This window comes from Pleurodeles waltl, chromosome 3_1, assembly GCF_031143425.1.
Source record: "Pleurodeles waltl isolate 20211129_DDA chromosome 3_1, aPleWal1.hap1.20221129, whole genome shotgun sequence".
NCBI lineage: Eukaryota > Metazoa > Chordata > Amphibia > Caudata > Salamandridae > Pleurodeles > Pleurodeles waltl.
In genome coordinates this window covers 203,184,585-203,205,071 of record NC_090440.1, presented here as the reverse complement: position 1 = coordinate 203,205,071, position 20,487 = coordinate 203,184,585, and the positions used below count along the sequence as shown (strand labels likewise).

The window sequence follows — 20,487 nt, the reverse complement described above, 5'->3', positions numbered from 1 at the left end:
TGTACCCGGTGGTAAAGACCGCCATATTACCAGTTGTGGGGTTTGGCCGAAGCCACACCGCCACAACGCCTCCATGCCTGCTGGTGAGGTCACACCTAAGTGGCCGGCAGTAGGCTCCTCCAGGCCGGCGGCAGGCCTCAGGCCACCACCTCCATTGTGAGGCAGCAAACCGCCAAGATTTTCGTGGTGGTTGTCCCGCCACAAAAACCATGGCGGAAACGCACCTGGAGACAGGAATGGACACACACCCCACCACATGTCCACACACCTCCATGCACCCCCCATCCACACACCTTCATGCACTCACCACACATCCACACACTTGCAAACACCCCCCTCCCAACTGCACATTTCCATACAAACACCCCCACCCGTTCTCACACAGACATACACACACCCCACTTGCACACACATATACACAACCCCCCCCGCATTCATGCACACCCCCACCCCTCCACACATGCATACATTTACACTCCCCCTCCGCATATGCACACTTGCACACACCCCCACTCACTCACAGACAACTCCACTCACTCGCAGACTTGCACATATGCACTCCCACTCACATGCATCCAAATACACACACCTACTCATTCACACCCTGACACACCTCCCTCCCCTTCGCATACATGCAGACACCCCCCAACTGCATGCATACATCAGACACCCCCACTCGCTCGCTCACAAACGTGCAACCAGACACACCCATTCACACACATACATGCACTCGCACTGATACCCCCACCCCTCTGCATACAAACCCACACGCACTCGCACCCCAAAACACACCCCTCCCCTCCACATACATGCAGACACACACAGCCTCCATGCACACATACACACACACATGCACACCCATTCAGGCACACATACACACACACCACACAAATGCACCCAACACCCCCACCCACTCTTTCGGACAATCAATGTACCTTTTCTAGCGAGGTGGTCGTCTGGGAGGAGGTGGGTCCTGGCGTTTTCCACCGCCAGCATCGCACTGCAGACAAGACTCCGCCAGGCAGACAGAGTCGGATTTCTGCCTGTAAACGGCCAGAAGTCCTTTCAGGTCTCCTAATATGGCGGTATGTTGACTGCAGCAGCTTCTGCGGTCTTTGACAAAGACGGCCGAAGTTGTAATGAGAGCCCAGGTCTCCTGGAACATAATAATATCAAACATTTCAACATAGTTAAGCCAACCCTCACTCCCCAACTTTGGCATCAACCCAGCTACATTCAAGCACATCAAATACTGTAAGCAGCATAATGACCCCCTTCGCCACCACAACTAGAAAAAACTGTAGTGTTATTATTAGCATTGTTGAGGAGGGGACTAGGGGTGGAGGGGGCCTATGGGGCATACAGGTAAATAGGACGTGAAACATCAATGGGAGAGCCATCAGAGCTCTGACAAACAGGGATGGGACCTTTGCTGGGTGAGATCGGATGACTATGATCGTCTGCCAATTTTGATTTCGTAGGGCATAAAAGCAGTCAGTCCATCTTGCTCAGGTCTGATAAAGGGGCATAACAATTGTTGTATGGGCAGCTATTAAAAAGGAAAGGCCCTTGCAAAGTTGAGGATGCTGTTAGGTTCTTGCTCTTTTGTAGGTGTCAATAATAAAACAAGGGACAAAACAGTAATGCCATTGGCCAAGGAAGAGGTCTGGCAATGCCGATTCAAAATCAATCTTGCAATGGCCGGAGATATAAAATTGATGATACCATAGTCCCCGTCATATGACTTTGCAGAGTGCCAAATCCAGGCCACCCACCAGGCCATTAGTATATTATCATATTCCCGAATATCAAACTTGAATGAGCGACACCCAATGGCACACTTTGGGGCCTATTTACAAGCCTGTAGCACAAGGCAGTACAGCGCACCAAGTGATCTTGCTGCGCTGCCCTGCACCACAGGGAAAGGGCAGAAATGTGCCATATCTCGAAGATATGGTGCATTTCTGTTCCCTCCCCCTGCACTGGCGAACAATGGGCTGCCTAGTGCCGACGAAAGCACCCTTCCACCATGGAGGAGCAAGAATGCCTGCATCAGAGACAGGATTGTTTCTGTGCAGGAAGGGCCACCTCTTCGTTGCGCCTCCCCTTGGAGGCATAAGATTTTGATGCATTCCCAGGTTTACAGATGGTTGTAAATCTGGCAATGCATCAAAAACCATGGATGTTGCATGGTAAAACCCACTGCAACGCCCATTCATTTGTAAACTTACAGATTTAGCAGTAAAACTGTATGTCTGTAGAAATGTAATGGCCATTTTAATTGAAAATATGTGGTCTGCAATGGCACTGTCCTACCACACCATACATACTCCACTCCACACCACTGCACTGTACTCCACACCACTCCACTTTACACCACTCCACGCCATTTCACTCTGCATCACCGCACTCTACTGCAGTCTCCACCACTGCACTACACTCCACCACTGCACTCTATGTTTCTCTAATCTATGCTGCATCACTCTACTATAATCCAAGGCACTCTACACCACTGCAATCTGCCCTGCACCACTCCACTCTGCTCTGAAACAATCTACTTTATGTCACAGTACTTTACACCACTCTATACCACTCCATTATATGCCACTGCACTCTAGGCCACTATACTCTAATCCACTGCACTCTATGCCACTGCACCTTATGTCACTAAACTGTATGCCACTGCACTCTACTCTGCACCGGATACTCTACGTCACTGCTTTCTCTGCTACTCTACTCTACACCACTGCACTCTAAGTCACTCTACACTACTTCAATCTACTCTGCAACACCGCACTCTATGCCACTGAACTCTACTGCACCTTATCCTGCACTTCTGCATTCTATGTCAATGCACTCTATACCATTGCACTCTAGGCCACTCAACTCTGCATTACTCCAATTTTCGCTACCACACCCTATTCCACTGCACTCTGCACCACTCTATGCAAATGCATCCTGTCAGTCTAAGCCACTCTACTCTGTACTACTGTACTCTGTGCCTCTGTACTCTACACTACTGCACTATATGCCACTCTACTCTACACCACTCTCCTCTGCACCACTTCACTCTACTATGCACCACTCTAATCTATGCCACTGCATTCTACAACACTGCATTGTACGCTGCTGAATTTTATGGCTTTGCACCCTATGCCACTGCACTGTGCACTCTATGCCAATGCATTCTACACCAGTCCACTCTATGCCACACCACTGCACTCAACTCTGCACCACTCTACTCTATGCCACTGCACTCTACCCTGCACCACTGCACTCTACGCCACTCTACTCAAACCACTCTATTGGACCCCACTGCACTCTACTCTGCAACATTACACTCTACGCCACTGAACACTGCACTGACCCATTCTGTGCCAATGCACTCTATGCCACTCTACTTTGCATCACTCTACTCTAAACTACTGCACTCTCCAGCACTACCCTCTACACCAATGCACTCTAAGGCATTGCACTCCACACTGCACCACTCTATGCCACTCTACTCTGCACCAATCCATCCCATTGCACTCCATGCCACTCTACTCTGCGGTACTGTGCTCTACTCTGAGCCTATGTACTCTATGCCACTGTACTCTACCATGCAACACTCTAATTTACACCACTACATTCTACGATGCTGCATTGTATGTCACTGCCTATGCATTCTAAGCCACCGTACTCTACGCCAATGTACTCTACACCAGTCCACTCTACTCTATGCCATGGCCCTGTATGCCACTCTACACCACTGTACCCTGCTCTGCACCTCCATGCTATTCTACACCACTGCCCTGCACCACTGCATTCTAGGCTATACAACACCACTCTACTGCATGCCACTGCACTCTACACCACTCTACACTACTAGACTGTACGACACTCTGCTCTGCAACACTGCACTCTACATCACTGATTTCTACTATATTCTCTGCCAATGCACTCTACGCAACTCTACTCTGTATCACTCCACTCTATACCACTGCACGTTACAGCACTATACTCAGCTCCACTCTTCTCTGCTCCACTCTATGCCACTGAAGTCTATGTCACTCTACTCTGCACCATGGCACTCTATGCCACTGTACTCTAATGCACTCTGTTCTAATCTGAACCACTGCACTCTATGCCACTGCACTCTACTATTCAACACTGTCATCTATGCCATTGAAACTTATGACACTGCATTATATGCCACTGAATTCTATGCTACTGCACTCTACACCACTGCACTTGAAGCCACTATAATCTGCAACACACTACACCAAGCCACTCTACACCTGTCCACTCTGCTCTACACAACTCCAATGTAAGCCACTCCACACCACACTGCTCTATGCCACTAGCTTTTACCCGTGGTGGACAGCAACCAGGCTCGTGTATAACATGGCTACAACACATTAGCAAAGCCAATAGCTCTTGCATCGGTGTGACCTATTGGTTTTGTCAATGCTTGTTGAATGTAGAGTTTGTATGCACTTGTGAGTTTACTGGCAAATGTATTTCGGGACACTTTTTTGAAATGTCACCAACTTTTACAAGAAAGATTTGCACAAGTTCACACAGCCTTAAGGTTGAGATGTAATATTCTCAGTCTGTTTTAGCTTTTTATCTCTTGCTATTGCGTTTTGCTGTCCCTGCGTAACTATTTCACAACATGAATGCAGCACTGCAAGTGCAGGAATTCAAATGTTGTTAGGTTGAAGCAAACAACCTGGCTGGACTTCTCACACGGGGGCCATCTCGAGAGTCCATTAAGCACAATCCTGGCCTGCAGCACCCTCTGTATTTCACTGCAAGTCCTAGACGCTTATTTCAGTGCTATATGCTTCAGAAATGTTGTCAATATCAATAGTGGCAGTACAAGTAAAGGTAGTAACAGTAGTATAAATGGCAATAGTAGTTACAAATGTAAAATTAGTAGTGGTAGAAGTAATAGTGGCTTGCAGTTCAAAAAAACTTAAAGACAGAAAGGTAACAAAAGTTGAAAAAATTATGTGAAAAGAACGCAAAGGTCAGGAATGGGATAGTGGAAGGGGTTATGGTGAAGTTTAGGGCTAGAGACGGTCAGATAGACAAAACTATGAAGAGCTTCAGAAATACAACACAGACAAGCGTGTACTACTTATCACTCTCGGGCTGTGGACACCAGCAAACCCACTCCAGAGATCTGGCACCTGCGACAAGTACCGTGGCAGTAGTGCCTTCACTGCTCCTACTTGTCAGACCTTTTCCATCCTAAATTTCAGTATCTTCTCGGTGCTTTCTAGTCTATCTCTTTGCAACTAGATCTGTGAGCAATTTGTCCACTTCATAGGATTCCGCCACAACTACAGCTTCTCTTACACAATGTACTGTTCTCTCCCAGGATGCCCTGCTCTCTTTCTCTACAAACTAAATTATATCCATTCTGGCTCCCCAGTGAAAATCTCTACACCTCTAGCACCATTTATCGTACATATCCTTACAACCTTAGGTAATAGGACTATGGGTTTCAGACTCCATAGTATGAAAAGTGGATACTAATGTTTTGACTAACTGTGGACCTGACCCAACTCACTCCTATGTTTCCCTGCCAAAGTCACCAGATGTTGAAGCTAACAACTTTCTTGGTGTGTAACATTCGGGGGAGAGGGGGTTCGCCCCAGGTTAGGCACTGTTATGTGTAGTCAATGGTATTTGCCTGCCATTGGATGCTTGAAGAGAAGCACCCCTAATTTATTTAGATCTCTCAGCTGTCTTTGACACGGTATCAGATAATTTATTGCTCAGCTTCACTGTGAACATTGAAATGTCAGGCTCAATCTTGAAGTGGTTCTCATCTTTTCTGCACACCTGCTCTCAAGCTGTAACCCTAGCTCATGTCTGCTCCTTATATAAGGAGAGCTAATGTAATTTTCCTCATAGCTCTACATTGAGTCCCACGCTGTGTAAAACGTATGTCTCTCCATATTCAGCATTTTTATTACCTTTGCATTGTGATGTTTTACCTTCTAGTACCTTTACATCCATGCTTAATTTGTGCTGGTGGCTTCCGGAGCGGTGCACCGGCACTTATTTTTGAGGGTCGGCACGTACTTTTCTGCCTCAAGCATTTACTACGGGCGAAAGACTCATGGAAAAGACGAAGGAAGAGAAAAACGAAAAAGCACCACAAAGGGAGAAATAAGAAATCAGCAAACGTGAGCTGAAAGGGCAGATGATTAAAGAGGCCCGCGACGGCTTCAGGATTACGCCGACTCAGTATTCAGTGCTCGCACTTTCAATTGCAGCAGCCGCTTCTTTCATAGGAGAGCCTTGGGCACCGGCACGTTTTTATTTACAAATTAAGCACTGCTTTACATCGCAGCTCAGATGAAATTACTTCTAAAACTTTAAGTATGTAAGTATATGTATGTGATTGTAAATATTAATAAACATGCCTCCTACATCTGCATGCCTCTGTAAATCCCTTGCCTTTCTTCTGGCAAACCTTTACGACAATATTTCTTATTGCGATATGTGTGGTAGCAGCAGCCACTGTACATATAGCAATTATCCGGGCCACTCGTAATGAGGGCCCTTGTGTCCAAGCAGAGACAAGTACTTCGAAGGGATGCACTCCTCATAGTCTTCAAGCCTTTATGAAAAGTTTGTTGCGTCACCCAGCAATGGATGCTCGCTCAGTAATACAAACAGGGCCTGGGTTGTTACCAGGCAACTAGGGAATGAAAACGGCTTATCTTAATCAGGTTGCGTACTTTAGAAGCAGGGAGGCAGCGGACCCAGCAAACACACAACCAAGCGCCACCACTAGGAGGAAAAAAATCAGAGATGCCTAGACGCAAGTTCATCACTCTTTCCTGAAATGAACAGAAATCAATACCTGAAAAACAGTTTCTGGTGTGTAACAAGCAAACTCTACTTGGACAAATTTAAAAACGTTTTAACCTGAGGATATATGGTGTACAGTGCAGCACACATGCAAAATCGGAAACTTTTGGAGCAATAATATCATCTTTATGCCTGCCTCAAAAAGGTTTTGTTGGCACAAAACCATGTCTTCTACCATTAGTAGATAGAGTTTTGCGTCAAAAACCATGGGTGATTGCACTGAAATGCCCATGTGCCACCTATGGAATGACCCCTTGACGCAAAGTAATGCAAAACAGTGCAATGTGCTGCTTTGAGCTACGTCCAGGCAAGTTTACAAAACATGGTTTGCGCTGGTTTGCATCACCTTTGTGAATGAAACCCGGTTCCAAATGTTAATCTACTCCCTAATGTTTAAATGACAGAACCTGAGGTTAGGAGCAAGAACTCCATACATGAATCATTGAGATTCATCAAGACTTTCACAAGTGCTGCAAAACACTTAGAAATTGCTAAAAGTGCATCTCTTCTTCCTCTTTTGGTGCAAGATTGGGATTCAGATGTTTTCGATCATCCTACCTGATTTTCTACACTCCTATGTTCATTGATGATTTTCCTTTATTGGTTACTGTGCCATATGAAAACCACATTATTAACATTTAAGTGCCCTATAAAACCTTAAATTATACATTTTTAGGCACAAGGTCCCACTTGATATAAATTCACTATTCTTCACTAAAGTAATTTCATACATTCTCATTAAAAGGTGGAAGGAAAAGGGCAAACCTGATTTCACCAGTTACTTATCTTTTCGCGGCCAGCTGCAATGCTTTGATGGTGAATTTCTAGCCTCCTTTGTGGTCATTTCTATTCTTGCATGGATGAGTGACTCTTTAAAGTCATCAGAGGATACTGCTACAACATATGTGGTGAAATGTAAGCTTGAGAGGGACACTTGAAAGATCCTTCATGGTCATGAACCTCTCTCTGTGATTCCCAGATACAAGTACAAAAACTTCCAAATGATATTTGAGGCCAAGTAGACAGGAAAACACTTTTGTTACATAGGTAGCCATGGCACTTAATGTATTTTTTAAGACGCTATGGGCTTGATTACGAGATTTTCATTAAACTACATCTCCTGCAGAAACATGTTTGTGCAGTGATCACAATTAAAAGTTGTGTGATGTTTTATATCTCACAGTAGTATTTGCTATCTATCACACAGGTTAAATTCCAAACCACAAATCATTGGATTTTAATGAGTCAGATAAAGAACACCTTTCGCTCCTTCACACGTGTATTTGAGGACTATTTTTGCAGCCACAATAGATCCTGAGACACTGATGAAATATTGATATCATATTTGGAGGCACCATTGGAAACTCAATTCATCCTGGGGGTCTTTTTCTTGGATCCTTTTTTCTTTGGCTGTAAAGAGTTTAGTTCACAGCTCAATAACCTGGTTAAACCAGACAGAAGAGGAGAGGAAGCTGTAGCAGACTCTAGATGGGGAGAATCAGGCTATCCTGCTACGGTTAGTCATGACCGTGGAAGCTAGCTATCTAGAGTAGAGAACAATGCTAGGGGATGAACCATTGTGGGATTGGTGTATATTGGACCTGGCTCTCTCTGCAGCATCACTTCCAGACATTTTGCCTTCACCCACGTAGTTTGCTGACTTGGACTTTGTTGGCCTTAAGACTCTGTGCACTTAACCACTGCTAACCAGTGCTCACTTTCTGAAAAATTGTAAAATTGGCTTGTACCTGATTGGCATATTTAATTTACATATAAGACCCTAGTGAAGGGGAATAGCATATATCTAGGGCTGGCAAATTAAATGTTACGAGTGGACATGCAGCACTTGGTGTACTACCCAGTAAAGTAGCCCTTTCAAACATGCCTCAGGCCTGCCATTGCAGCATGTATGAAGTTTTAAACTGCAAATTCGACTTGGCAAAATAAACATTTTGCCGACTTAAAACTCCCTTTTTAATACATATAAGCCAATAGACAGTCCATACAGCAGGGTGAATTGTATTTTTTTTAATGAGCATGTACTTTTAAGCTTTACATTACTGGTGGTGAAAAACTCACAATTTAGTTTTCACTACTGTGAGGCCTACTTTTCCCATAGGATAACAATGGTTTACATTATTACATTTAATAATTGATAAGTATTGTTTAGAAGCAGGTAGAAATCTCATGTTTGGTATTGAAAGTATTGAACTTTTAAATCATCTTTAATGGTAAAGTCGGATTTTAAGTTTAAGCCACAATTCTGGAAATGTCACTTTTAGGAAGTTGGCATTTTCTTGTCCCAACCATTTGGTGCCTACAGCCTGTATCCTGGGTCATATGACCAAATGTAGTTGGTAGTTGGCATGTGTGGGTTCCTCTCAGACAGCTAAAAAATAGAGAGACTGGGTATTAGCAGGATTGGCCATTCAAGTAAGGATGGGGGCGGTGCTGTGCACAGCTCTAGTTGCACTTCAAAGACACTGCCTCTGATCACACACAGAGAACTTCACACTAGCCTATTGTGTCTGCAGACAGGAACCTGGACAAGGAAGCAGATAATTCTAAACACTTGTGGGGGGCACTCCAGGAGTTTCATTCACTTCAAAGAGGGTGCCTGGAGGAAAAATAGGACACTCAGACCCATGCTTCAGTACACTCCTGGACCAGTGGATACTTCAGAGGAAGGGCTACCCTGCAGCCTGGGGCCAGCCCTGCTGTCTGAGAAGGAAAACTCGACCTGCTCCCTTTGCCTTAGGCTACCTGAGTGACTCCAAGGGTCTGATGACTAACCTCCACTTCTGAGCTATGTGAACAAAACAAGGTCCAGAGGTCTCCCTACAACTATCCAACATTACTGGACTCTTGGATGTGCAACTTGACCTGCTTGCACCATGCTGGCCTCTGCTGGAAGGGGTTCTTCATCTCCAAGTAGTGCCTCCCCAGGTACTGGGCCCCTGGCTGGCATCAGCGAGAGCTCCTCCTGGCATAACTGAAGGTTCCACTAAAACTGACATCAAGTGGTGCAAAGCCCTGCAAGCCTCACCACATACCTTCACTGGAATTGATGCTGGACTATGCAAAGCCTCACAAAGCAACTCTGTGTAGACCGCGCACTAAGGAAACAAAATACATTCCTCTGTGAGCCAAACTTGGTCCTGTGCCCAGCCTGCACCCCTTCACGGTCATCCTGAGTTTGCGACTTTGTCCTGGTCCAACACTACCAGATACCCTAAGTTGGAGCTTTGCGCGTTTTGGCTCTACTGTGATCTAAAATATTTAAAACTGCATATCTCCAGTTCTAATGATTGGATTGTTGTTGTTTTGGTCTTCAATGATTTATTAAAATTCACTTTATTTCTCTAAATTGGTGTTGGATTTTTCTGGTGTTATATTTTCACAGATTACTGTTTAAGTGCTGCATAAATACTTTACACATTGCCTCTAAGTTAACCATGATTGCTTTGTACCACAGTGTTAAGTAAAGATTAATTTAGTGACGTTTTGCGATTCACCCTGACAAGGACTGCAGCTGTTGCTTGAGTAGAGGTGTCAAACTATTTTTCTAATTTTCTTACAATCTAGCTGAAAATAAAGTAGCTATTGCACTGTAATAAATGGTTACAGTTGTGTTGTAATTTCACAATACCTATGTCAGTGCCAGTTCACAGTATATATGGAAGGTCATAAAGCAGGATTGCCATTCGGGTCTTCTTGACTATTCTTCCCCGTAAATGAACAGTCATTAGCAGTTTTTCAGCATTTATGGCAGTGTGTTTATTTTTTGCATGGCTAATTATCATTACATAGAAGCAGGAATCTCAATGCATGTTGCCACATATGTTGGACTACAGTCATTTTACAGTGGCTTACATTAAACTGGTTACAGTTTATGTTTACTACAAGCTGCATACCGTGTGTTTAATTTCACACTGCAGGTTGCACTTTTTTCTACATAGTTGCACCACCCTATTTCTTTCATATGACAGAGCAAGAGATAAAGCATTTACTTTTCTTGGTGAATGATATGTATTATAAGAAATAATATATGTCCTTCTATATGTTAAAAAGAAAAGTTCTTGTCAACTCAGAGTTCATTTTTTTCATTAAGGAACCTAGTGTTGCGTTTTGTCTCCCTATATGATCACTTAACCACTTGGTGGCTTGCAATATTTTTATAATGTAAGGAAGAGTGTACTTTATCCCACATCTCACTTCCATGCTGTGAACTTTTTGTGATGTCTATTATTTATATAGCAGCCTTGTTAAGAACTGCCAGTAATGCCTATCATATGTATTTCAGCCTGACCTGGAAATGTATATGTTAAGCTGGTGAAAGATACAACATTTCCCCTAAATTGCACCTTCATGCATTTCACAAGTGTGACATTTTGTATATGTGTCTCCCTCAGGGAAAGGTTCGAGCAGTTAATATCTTGCGGGAACTGTTTTGAGCAGAAACTGTCTCGTGGGAGACATTTTCTCCTCGAGCCAGCTCCCTTGCAGTTATCTCAAGTAACTTTTGAAGGTGATGTATACTTTAAAGTTCAATTTTCACTTGAGACACCATAAAGTAAATTTTTTTGAATATTATGCATAATTTTGCATTTTCTTTATGACATTTCATGATCATTATTTCCAGTCTCACCCACCATTAGTAGCAGACCACATGACTAATGGTTCCTTAATTCATGTATAAAAGCTGAGCACAGCAGAGTATTTACTCTCTCAGTGGACATATAGCAGCTATGATGATATCTGTGTGGAACACATGGACTATTGCAATGTGATCAGCAATCCCCAAATACTCCAAAATGATGCTGCTCAGCTGTGCCTAAATCTGCAAATGTTTGAGCATGAAGGTAACACACTGGCTCGAATTGGATACAAGGATCACATTCAAGACACACTCCCTTACTCACAAGGCATTCTCAAGCAAAAGCCGGAGATGCACAACAAAACTAGCCCCGCACTACCATCACCCCAGAGATTTTTGTTCTGCATCTCAGTTTCTGACCCTGCAACATCCATCCAAGACTCTAAAATGAGGCACTTGAGCCTTGGGAGTATTGGACACCAACCATGGAATTCCTCAGACTTCCAAATAGGAGTTCAACCAAATGTACAAATCAAAAAGGGGGGGCACAGTATATACCGGAGGTTCGGAAATAACGTTCTGGTCCTGTGTATAGATCTCCCTGAACTTATAAATCAAAAAAAGGATATACACAGTTCCAAAATGTATCCATAAAACACAGGTCCCTGAGAGTCAAAATCTTTGAAGCAAGAGCCCCCACTCACCATTCGGTGACATGCTTCATCATAGGGCTCTGCTCCTCGTCAGGCCGGCGCTGCAATGCCTGACGGGCCAACGAGGGGGCTCTTTGCCAGAGATCTTTTGCAGATAATGACAAGCCGGTCAAAAAAATGAATACTGGATTCAACCAAATGACCTCTGAATTAAGAAACTACTTAAAACCGAACTCTCCAACAAAGCATTTGCTTGAATCCTCTCTCAGGATCACACGTAAAGAAAATGGTTGATGTCTTCTAGTCATCCTGCTGGATTCTAATGCTCGTTGTACCTTTATTTATTCCTACTGTCAATTTCCCCCCCTTGCCCTGCGGACTATGAAACAGTTTGCATAGTGTTTGCTTATTTTTTAAACATTGGATGAGGCAATAAAGCACAATTGTCCTGACACTCGATTTAGGCTCAACATTTAATAATAAGGACACTCACATGGACTCATTGTAATGCGGATTATAGGTAAGTAATCCTGTCACACCTGCAAAGTAATGACTTCGTGAATCCAATCATTGAGATTTGTTGAGCTTTTCCTCTTGGTTGATTTAGATAAAGGATGCGATTTCAACAAGAGCAGAGATAATAACCCTGTACAAATGATCCCTGGACAGAAGACATATTGAAGCATGTGCTCTTCGTGGAAGGCTAGTCTTTGCGGATTTCAGACTCCTTTGGCATTCATCAGTTCATCTTACCTTCTTATTCGTGTCCCAGCTTGTCAATCTCGTGTTTGTGCCTCTAATGGCCAATAGCCTCTTTTGGTTGACTGACTTTTATGCTTCCACTGCTTGCTTTCCACACATTACTTTTTTTGTTAAGCACTCCACAAGAGTACGTGTTTTCCATCTATCTCTCTCATGCACTACTTTAGCCATACACGTCTGTTTTTCTCTCTGTCACATGTGTGCTTTTCCGCATCCCCTCCATGGTATGCTGGCTTTCGTATATCCCTTCTGGTGTGTTCTCACCAGTGTGCTTCACCCTTTCCTGAGCCACGTTGCTCTCTTACCCGTGTCTTCTACTCTCCACCTTTATGTTGCTTATGTCCCCCCCAGCAGTGGCCATCACAAATCTCAAAGGGAGGGGCAGGCAGGAGGAGTGACAGGGAAAAAGGGGGGAATTAAAAAATAATTTTAAAAAAACGTACCTGTTCCCGTTGCCGCCGCCTGCCACCTCTCTCCTCTGCTCTTCTTCTGGTGTCTCGGCATTCACTGGGACACCAGCACAGGCGTCTCAGCAATCCTGGTGCTGCTCTCATGCTAAACCTAGCATGTGAACAGAACCAGGATTGGTCTGGGTGGCTTGTTCTGCTTCTCAGGCAGTACACTGGAGCCTGTGCAGTGTCTCCATCCCAGCTGTGTAGCACAGCGGGGTTGGAGAAACCTAAGTGCACATGTGTGTTTGGCCGACCTGTGATGGCAGGCCAAACACGCATGCACACTTAGAAGTGCACTGACTCCAGTCCCCCTCCCCTCTTCCCTCTCCTCCTCCCGCTGCCCAGCCCCTCCCCTTCCTTCACATGCTGTTGAGTGAGCAAGGAGCTGAAAAATTAAACAATAATACTAGATTGTTTAATTTTTCAGCTTCTGGCTTAGCCACGGGGCGATGCTCATTTGCCATTGCAAAGGAGCTGCCCCTGATCACCCCCCACCCTCCAAGTTTCTTCCCACAACTTTCTCTGTTGCCCATTACTTCTCCTCCTCACTCTCCACGCTGCATCCATCTCTCCAACCTCCATGTTGCTTTACCCCACTAGCCCCCTAATTTTCTGTTGCTTATTGCCTCTCCTCTCCACCCTACCCTCACCCTCTGTGTTGCTCTACCCACTCGTACTTCCTTGTGGTCCTCCACACCTGCCCCCTCCATGTTGCTTCCACCTACCCGTGCTAAAAAAAAAAAAAAAAGTAAAAAGTGCCTTCTTCTTAGGCTTATTTAGTCATGCTGCACAGCAGCAGGGATCAAAGGCAAGCCCTATTGCCTTTGCTAATGCTTGTTTGCCGACGGATTGGCACAGCAGTTTGCTTTAGAGCTACAAAGATGGGTGTTGATTAAAAGTATCCACTATTTTAACAGTCTATAAGTGTAAATACGTTTACAGTAGAAAATAGGAATTCAAATAGCAGAAGTTATACAAAACATATTACACTAGGTAAATGTGAATGCATCACAGTACATTGCGAAAACCCAGGCCCTGGTCAGAAACACAAAGGGTCAGATTCCTAGCCGGGTGCATTTCGGGATTTTGACTAATTGCCTAACTGCACACTCACTGGAATTAGTAATAATGGGGACATCAGTAAGTCCAGAAGGGTAGAAATACTCCTTATTATTAGATTTTGGGCAAAATAACATGCAGGAATTGGTGTTTCAACTCTGATCCCCACATGTTTTTGCCAGGGTGTACCCTAGAGAGTTTGGCTGTCTTCAGTAGTCAATGAATTGAGGTAAAACACCACATATCCGTGGGTCAGTTGTCTCCTTTTCCCAGGAACTCTTTTGATAAGTCCCAAAGCAGTGTTTGTGATCACTAAATTACACCATCCCTTGCAAATTTCTGTACCCACTCATGGGGCCCTCCTCTACAACTCAGATCTCGAATTCCTAATCTCTGTTGCGAGAGAATGAGTTAGTCACGGCAGATATCCCGCTAATCATTTTTCCAGATGGATAGGCAAAGCAGTGATATATGTTATGAAGAGCTATAATGATGAGTGTTGCTATACAGGAAAACCTGCAAATATGATGGCTGTTCTCCTGAGAAATGTGCTTTAAACACCATGAGAACATCGCACAGCCCTGCTAGAGTTTGGTTCTAATATTCTAAGGAAATTAAGCAGATGCTTTAGAATTCAGTTTGTATTTTGACATTGCATTTGAAAACTGCACGGCAGAAAAATAACTTGTTTTTTTCCGAGCTCTCCTCGAGCACACAAAAGACCTCATGATATACAATAACAGTTTGTCAGTGCCAATACCTGATTGTGTCGCTAAACTGTGCCTCCTTTCAGCTTTCTTGCTATGCCAATATTTTCCAAATGTATAACATTTTCATAGGATGTGAGCATGCTGTGCAATTACCTCCCCGCAATGACACAAATATCTTCTTCAGCACTTATCCAAGCACTGAGCCTCATTCAAAGTGCTTCAGTAATGCAGCGGTAATTCCACCCTGCAGTGTACCAGTAACTCAGGGGAAGAGGTTGCGTAATTACTAATTACCGTAAGGGCTCACTGACAGATGTCGAATTACTCAGGAAATCGGTAATTCCAAATCTATTTCTCAGATAAATCCTCATTTTAGCCCTAGAAATCTGCAGTGAATTTTCTGCTTGGAGCAGGTGAAATTTCCAGGAAGAAAGTGTTTCTAGGAGTTCAGAAGATCTTCAGACCAGAAAAATTGATAAAAAGAAGGCTGTCTACAGATAACCCAGCCATAAAGCACTTGCAATTAGTTAGGATTTGAGGATTTTAGTCCTTAGTAGGATCAAGAATAGCACTCGTCTGGAGGTGGAAGAGGTTTAATTCACCCACTTCGAACCTGCATTGTCTCAGCGACAAAAGGGACATGCATGGAGTCGGAGACTGCCACACAGCATCATTTGTCTTCCTGAACCTTCAATCTTGTCACATCTGGGTTCATCCCATCAGCACTCAATAAATAGTTCCAAAGGTGGCTGCTTAACACCACCTTATGGCACCACCGCATGCTATTTTGACACTAATGAGTCAGATGATCAGTGAAAAGCAGTCCCTGATTTCCCAAGAAGTGACTCAACACATACAAATGTGCAGTTAGACACCGCACCAAAAGTTTCAATCACTGACCCAAAACTCTGCATCAGGTTCCCACCATGATAGTCAGTTTTCACTGGCGGAGTTTCAACACATGCATTCTTTATTCTTCAGCCCTCTAGGCAGTTCTCAATAATTCTGCATTTTGAAGCCCTTTACATAATATGCATTTCTTAATTGTTATTATGTTTAGCCCATAACCTCAGTTTTTAAACTATTTTCCCTGGTGTGTGACAAGTTTACTGTTATTGTATTCTTATTTTGTAAATAACTTTGTTCCTAGATTGATGCCCTTGGCTATGTAAGTTCTTCCTGTATGAGTGTTATACGCTCACTAAACACTTTTTCTTAGGTCATTGTATTCCAACTTAGGCAAAGCTATGAAGGGTGAGGCAAGATATTCCCATATGCAACAAGCTAGACTCTGTGAGCCCTATGTAAGCTCAGGCACAGCTCACATCAGGTCTGTGACCCTTGCCCCATCATAGCCTTACATCCATTTATGTACACAGACCTCCTCTAGTGTCTTCAGGTCAAAATGAAGACCGGAAAAGAGGTGCCTGATTTCCAAGATATCCACATGTAATACATTTTCTCCAGGGTAGTAACGTGAACAATCCTTGTGAAGTAAGGAGCATACAAATACGGGACTGATGGAGTTTCTGTGCCAAAGTTAAAGTAGCAGAATTAGCAGTTAAGATATAGGTGTATGAGGAAAGTGTGTAACTTCCTTTTGGATAGTTCCCTGAAATTCTAAAAAAATAAGCGAAATTACATGAAATGCAAATCTTGCATTTTGCACTACATTTTAGTGTGAAATGCATCCTTATGTTTATTTTGGATGCAATGATGCATTTTGTGGTATCTAATTCTACAAAAAACACAAATGCTGAAAACAACAGCCTCTTGCTTTCTGTTCTTTCATGTTGTTTATGTGCTTCAACTATGTAATTCTACCTAAATGTATTTGAAGTCAAGCAATGTGGTGTAGTCCTGATTTTAGGAATTTTGTACAAGAAATGTAACACAAAATTCTGGAAATTACAAAAGATTACACCGGTGTAATTAAAACTTCACCTGTTAAGATACTATGTAGTGCGTTGCAAGTCAGGTGTATGATAAGGTGAGATACAGGAACATGAAAATGAGACTCCTTAAGAAAGGAAGTTGAGTCCAAGCCGGCCACAGTACATTTGAGCTGCCTTCCTCTTAGGTACAAGCAATCTTATTTACCGAGTTGTAAGGAGGAAGTAAACCGATCAGTTACCGATGGCCTATAACCTTGATGTGAGTGAGGGTAAGGGTAGAGAGAACAACAAAGTATAGGGCTAGAAGTAAAAGCTATAGGATGAAACGTAGTACAAACAGGGCAATTCAGAGGATAGTGCAGTATTCAGCACTTTCTAGCAAAGTTTAATTATTTCCAGTGAAAACTGCAAACAGGCTAGAAACTGCATTGTGGATGGTCAAATTGCTAAGGGCAAAGCCTTACTGATATGAGCTGAGGTTGTTTATGTTTAACCTCTTGCAGTTCTCTCTCGCGGAGGACAACCCCCCCCCCCCCCTCTCACCTGGACGACTACTCCCGGGTCTGTTTCAATTCCTAGCTTACCCACCAACAAAGAACCACAATGACCAAAAACACCTGTTGCAATTGAAACAATTGCATTAAATCATGCACTCTATTGGTTTCTGGCCAGCACAGTCCTCTCTTAACCCAGGGGATTGGTGAAATGAGAATGGCAATCCTGAACTTGAAAAATAACACTGAAAAAATAGAATGTTCAAAACCAGTGTATTTCTTTGCAAAACTCTGTTTCTCCTTCTAATGAACAATGCTCGTGAGCTTTCGTTATAATATTGAATTAGAAACTGCAAAACAGAATCAAAGTTCGGCACATTATCAATGGAAACCTAGGTTAAGAGAGGAATGTGCTGTTCATAAGAAACTACTAGAATGCCTTTTATAAAGCACATGCTCCCCATCGCATTCTTCCAGTCATCCTAAGAAAACAGCTAAGCAAAACTCACCTGAAAGTCTGATTTATTGACACGAATCTGTACAACTGGCAATTTCTGTGCTGGTGCACCTCTACAAAAAAAACAAAAAAAACATGAGATTGTGCATTTTGTGATTTTTCAACTTGACACTACCAACTCAAATATGCATAACAAACACAAGTCAAAAAAAGAAGAAATGAATGCCCGGTACGTTAGCACAGGGCTATTGGATTGACGTGGTTATAAGGCCACAACGCTTCCTGCAGAATTATACATTTTCCACGTAACGAATCAACCACTGCTTAGTTTTCAGATTTTAACCAAAAAGTTTTGCCTTTAGCTCAGCCTAGTCAAAAGTTACTAAAAACTCTGCCACAAGTATTGCTGCGTAGTGACAGGCCTTTGCAAGGTTAACTGGTCACTTTTCATTTTCTGATTGCTGTTTTAGCCAATAAACTGATACTAGTGAGGCGAAACATTTGCCTAGACAGTGTTAACATCTGTACACATAACAAAAAAATGAAATAACCATGCTACAAAATGTTCTGCATTGTGGCACACAGCTTGCCATTTTTCTACATAATTTAGTCGAACATTACCACATAGTTTGATACTTAAACAGCCACATAATTCTAGTAGCACAGCACATGACTACACTACATTAACATTTCAGTTTTGCCCAGACGTTCCTCATCTTGCCCAGACTGAGTCACTAGACACTCGTGCCCTAAGGTAACTATAACTCAGGCCCCTACCATGCACCAATTTCTCTTCAATAATTTTACTGCAAATGTTACATTGATATTATGAATGATGCTACCAAAGATCTTATGAGTGATGTAATATGTTGCACAATTAGCAGTGCGTGGTGAGGGTGCAGTTATAGTTACCTTAGGGCACGAGTTACAGTTATTTGACCTAATCATAATTACAACTGCTGAATTTCTATGGTTTTGTGTGATTAAAATGTGAACCTAACTATAAAGTCCTTGAAACCTATGTTTTTTTAAGTGAATTTCTATGTTTTTTGTACTTCTATTTCTTAACTATAATGTTACTGTAACCTTTGTTTTTTCAGTAAATGTCTATGTTATTTTAATGTTAAGTAATTTTAATTCTTTTACAATAATCCAGACCCACATAAGCACCAAATCCCGCACCATGCACAGCTTTTGGCCGTGCGTGGCAGGAGTTGGCCACAGGGCCTTGCTGAAGCCAACCCCCTATAAGCACCAACACCGTGCCACACTTGGCTTTCGGTCATGTGTGCTGGGGGTTGGCCACAGAGCCTGCACGGTCTAACTCCTATAAGCAACTAAACATGTGCCTCGCATGGCCTTTGGCCATACCCCAAGAGATTGGCAGGGCACATGTGGTCGATCCCTGTGGCTATCCCCCGGTAAGCACCAACACCAGAAAATGAATGGCCTGCGGCCAGGCACTTTATCCAACACCCTATTAAGCAGTGAACACTGCACCACGCATGTCCTTGGCATAGAAAATAAAACGGGGTAGGGTACAAATACCCTGACCTCCTAGCCTTGGTGCTGGTGTCCCCCAAGGCCCTGCCAAGGCAAAAAAGTTTCTTTTTATTTATGCTGCAAATTTGCGGCAACATTATTATTATTTTTTTTAAAACAAGTGCTTTTTTTTTTTAACAAAGCCCCAGGGTGGGTCATGTCCCGGGGGCATGTCAATATATATTAAGAAAATAAAGGAGAGTGTGCACGGGCCCACCTCCTGAGGCTCTTATGAGCCCCAGGGACCACCTCCACAGGGCTTTATTGTTATTAGGGCGGATGTGCCTACCACCACCTTCCTGGGGCCAAATACATCATTTAAAGTGGAAGGGGGGTGCATGCCCCCCTCCTTGGCCCCTGAGGCCCAGCCACTAGTACCTGTGTGCCCTGGCCCCACCCAAGGCATCCAGTGTGCATTGTTGGGGACCGTGGGAAGAGCCTTAAGGCCCCCACACTCCCAGCCAGCTCCCTGCCTTCTACAGGAGCTAGCTTTACTCCTATATATAGGGATCTGCTAGAAATGCAGCTCCCTGCTTGTGGGAGCAATCATTTCACCAACATGGCAGTGGGCAGGAAAACAGATGAAAACTATGCTTCCAGCAAGCAGAGTTAGTCTGTCAGCTCCTGTCAAGGGAAAGCAAACAGGTATCTCCCGAGGGTGCGCACCTCAGGAGACAGCAGGGCCATTAATGGCTCGAGGAGGGGGGGCATGTGCCCACCTCCTTTAATTGACACTGGCAGGCTTTGGGAAGGTTATAATCCACAAGGCCGTATATGGGCCCGGGGTGGGGCCTTGCAGCCCCCCTGCCATTTTAAAAATGTTTCTTGGCCCCAGGGGGGTGGTGGTCCCCGGGTGGTCCTTGAGGCCCATAGCATAATTATTTAGTTCACCCCAAGGAGGTGGTGGCGGCCAGGGCAGGTTTAAGCCCTCAGGAGGGGGGGCAGGTGACCTCTTCGTTTGTTTAGTTTACACCCCAAGGAGTTGGTGGTCCC

The 20,487-nt window shown here is 43.7% G+C and overlaps 1 protein-coding gene across 15 annotated transcripts in view; it reads right to left on the bottom strand.

The window, feature by feature from the left end:
- Window positions 1-20,487, bottom strand: part of LINGO1 (leucine rich repeat and Ig domain containing 1) — a 3,157,620-nt gene that overhangs the window by 844,278 nt on the left and 2,292,855 nt on the right. For all 15 annotated transcript variants that reach the window (XM_069222181.1, XM_069222179.1, XM_069222184.1 and 12 more), the window contains one exon: window positions 18,005-18,065. The gene's annotated coding sequence lies outside the window, so the exon portion shown is untranslated. The remainder of the gene's footprint in view (window positions 1-18,004; window positions 18,066-20,487) is intronic.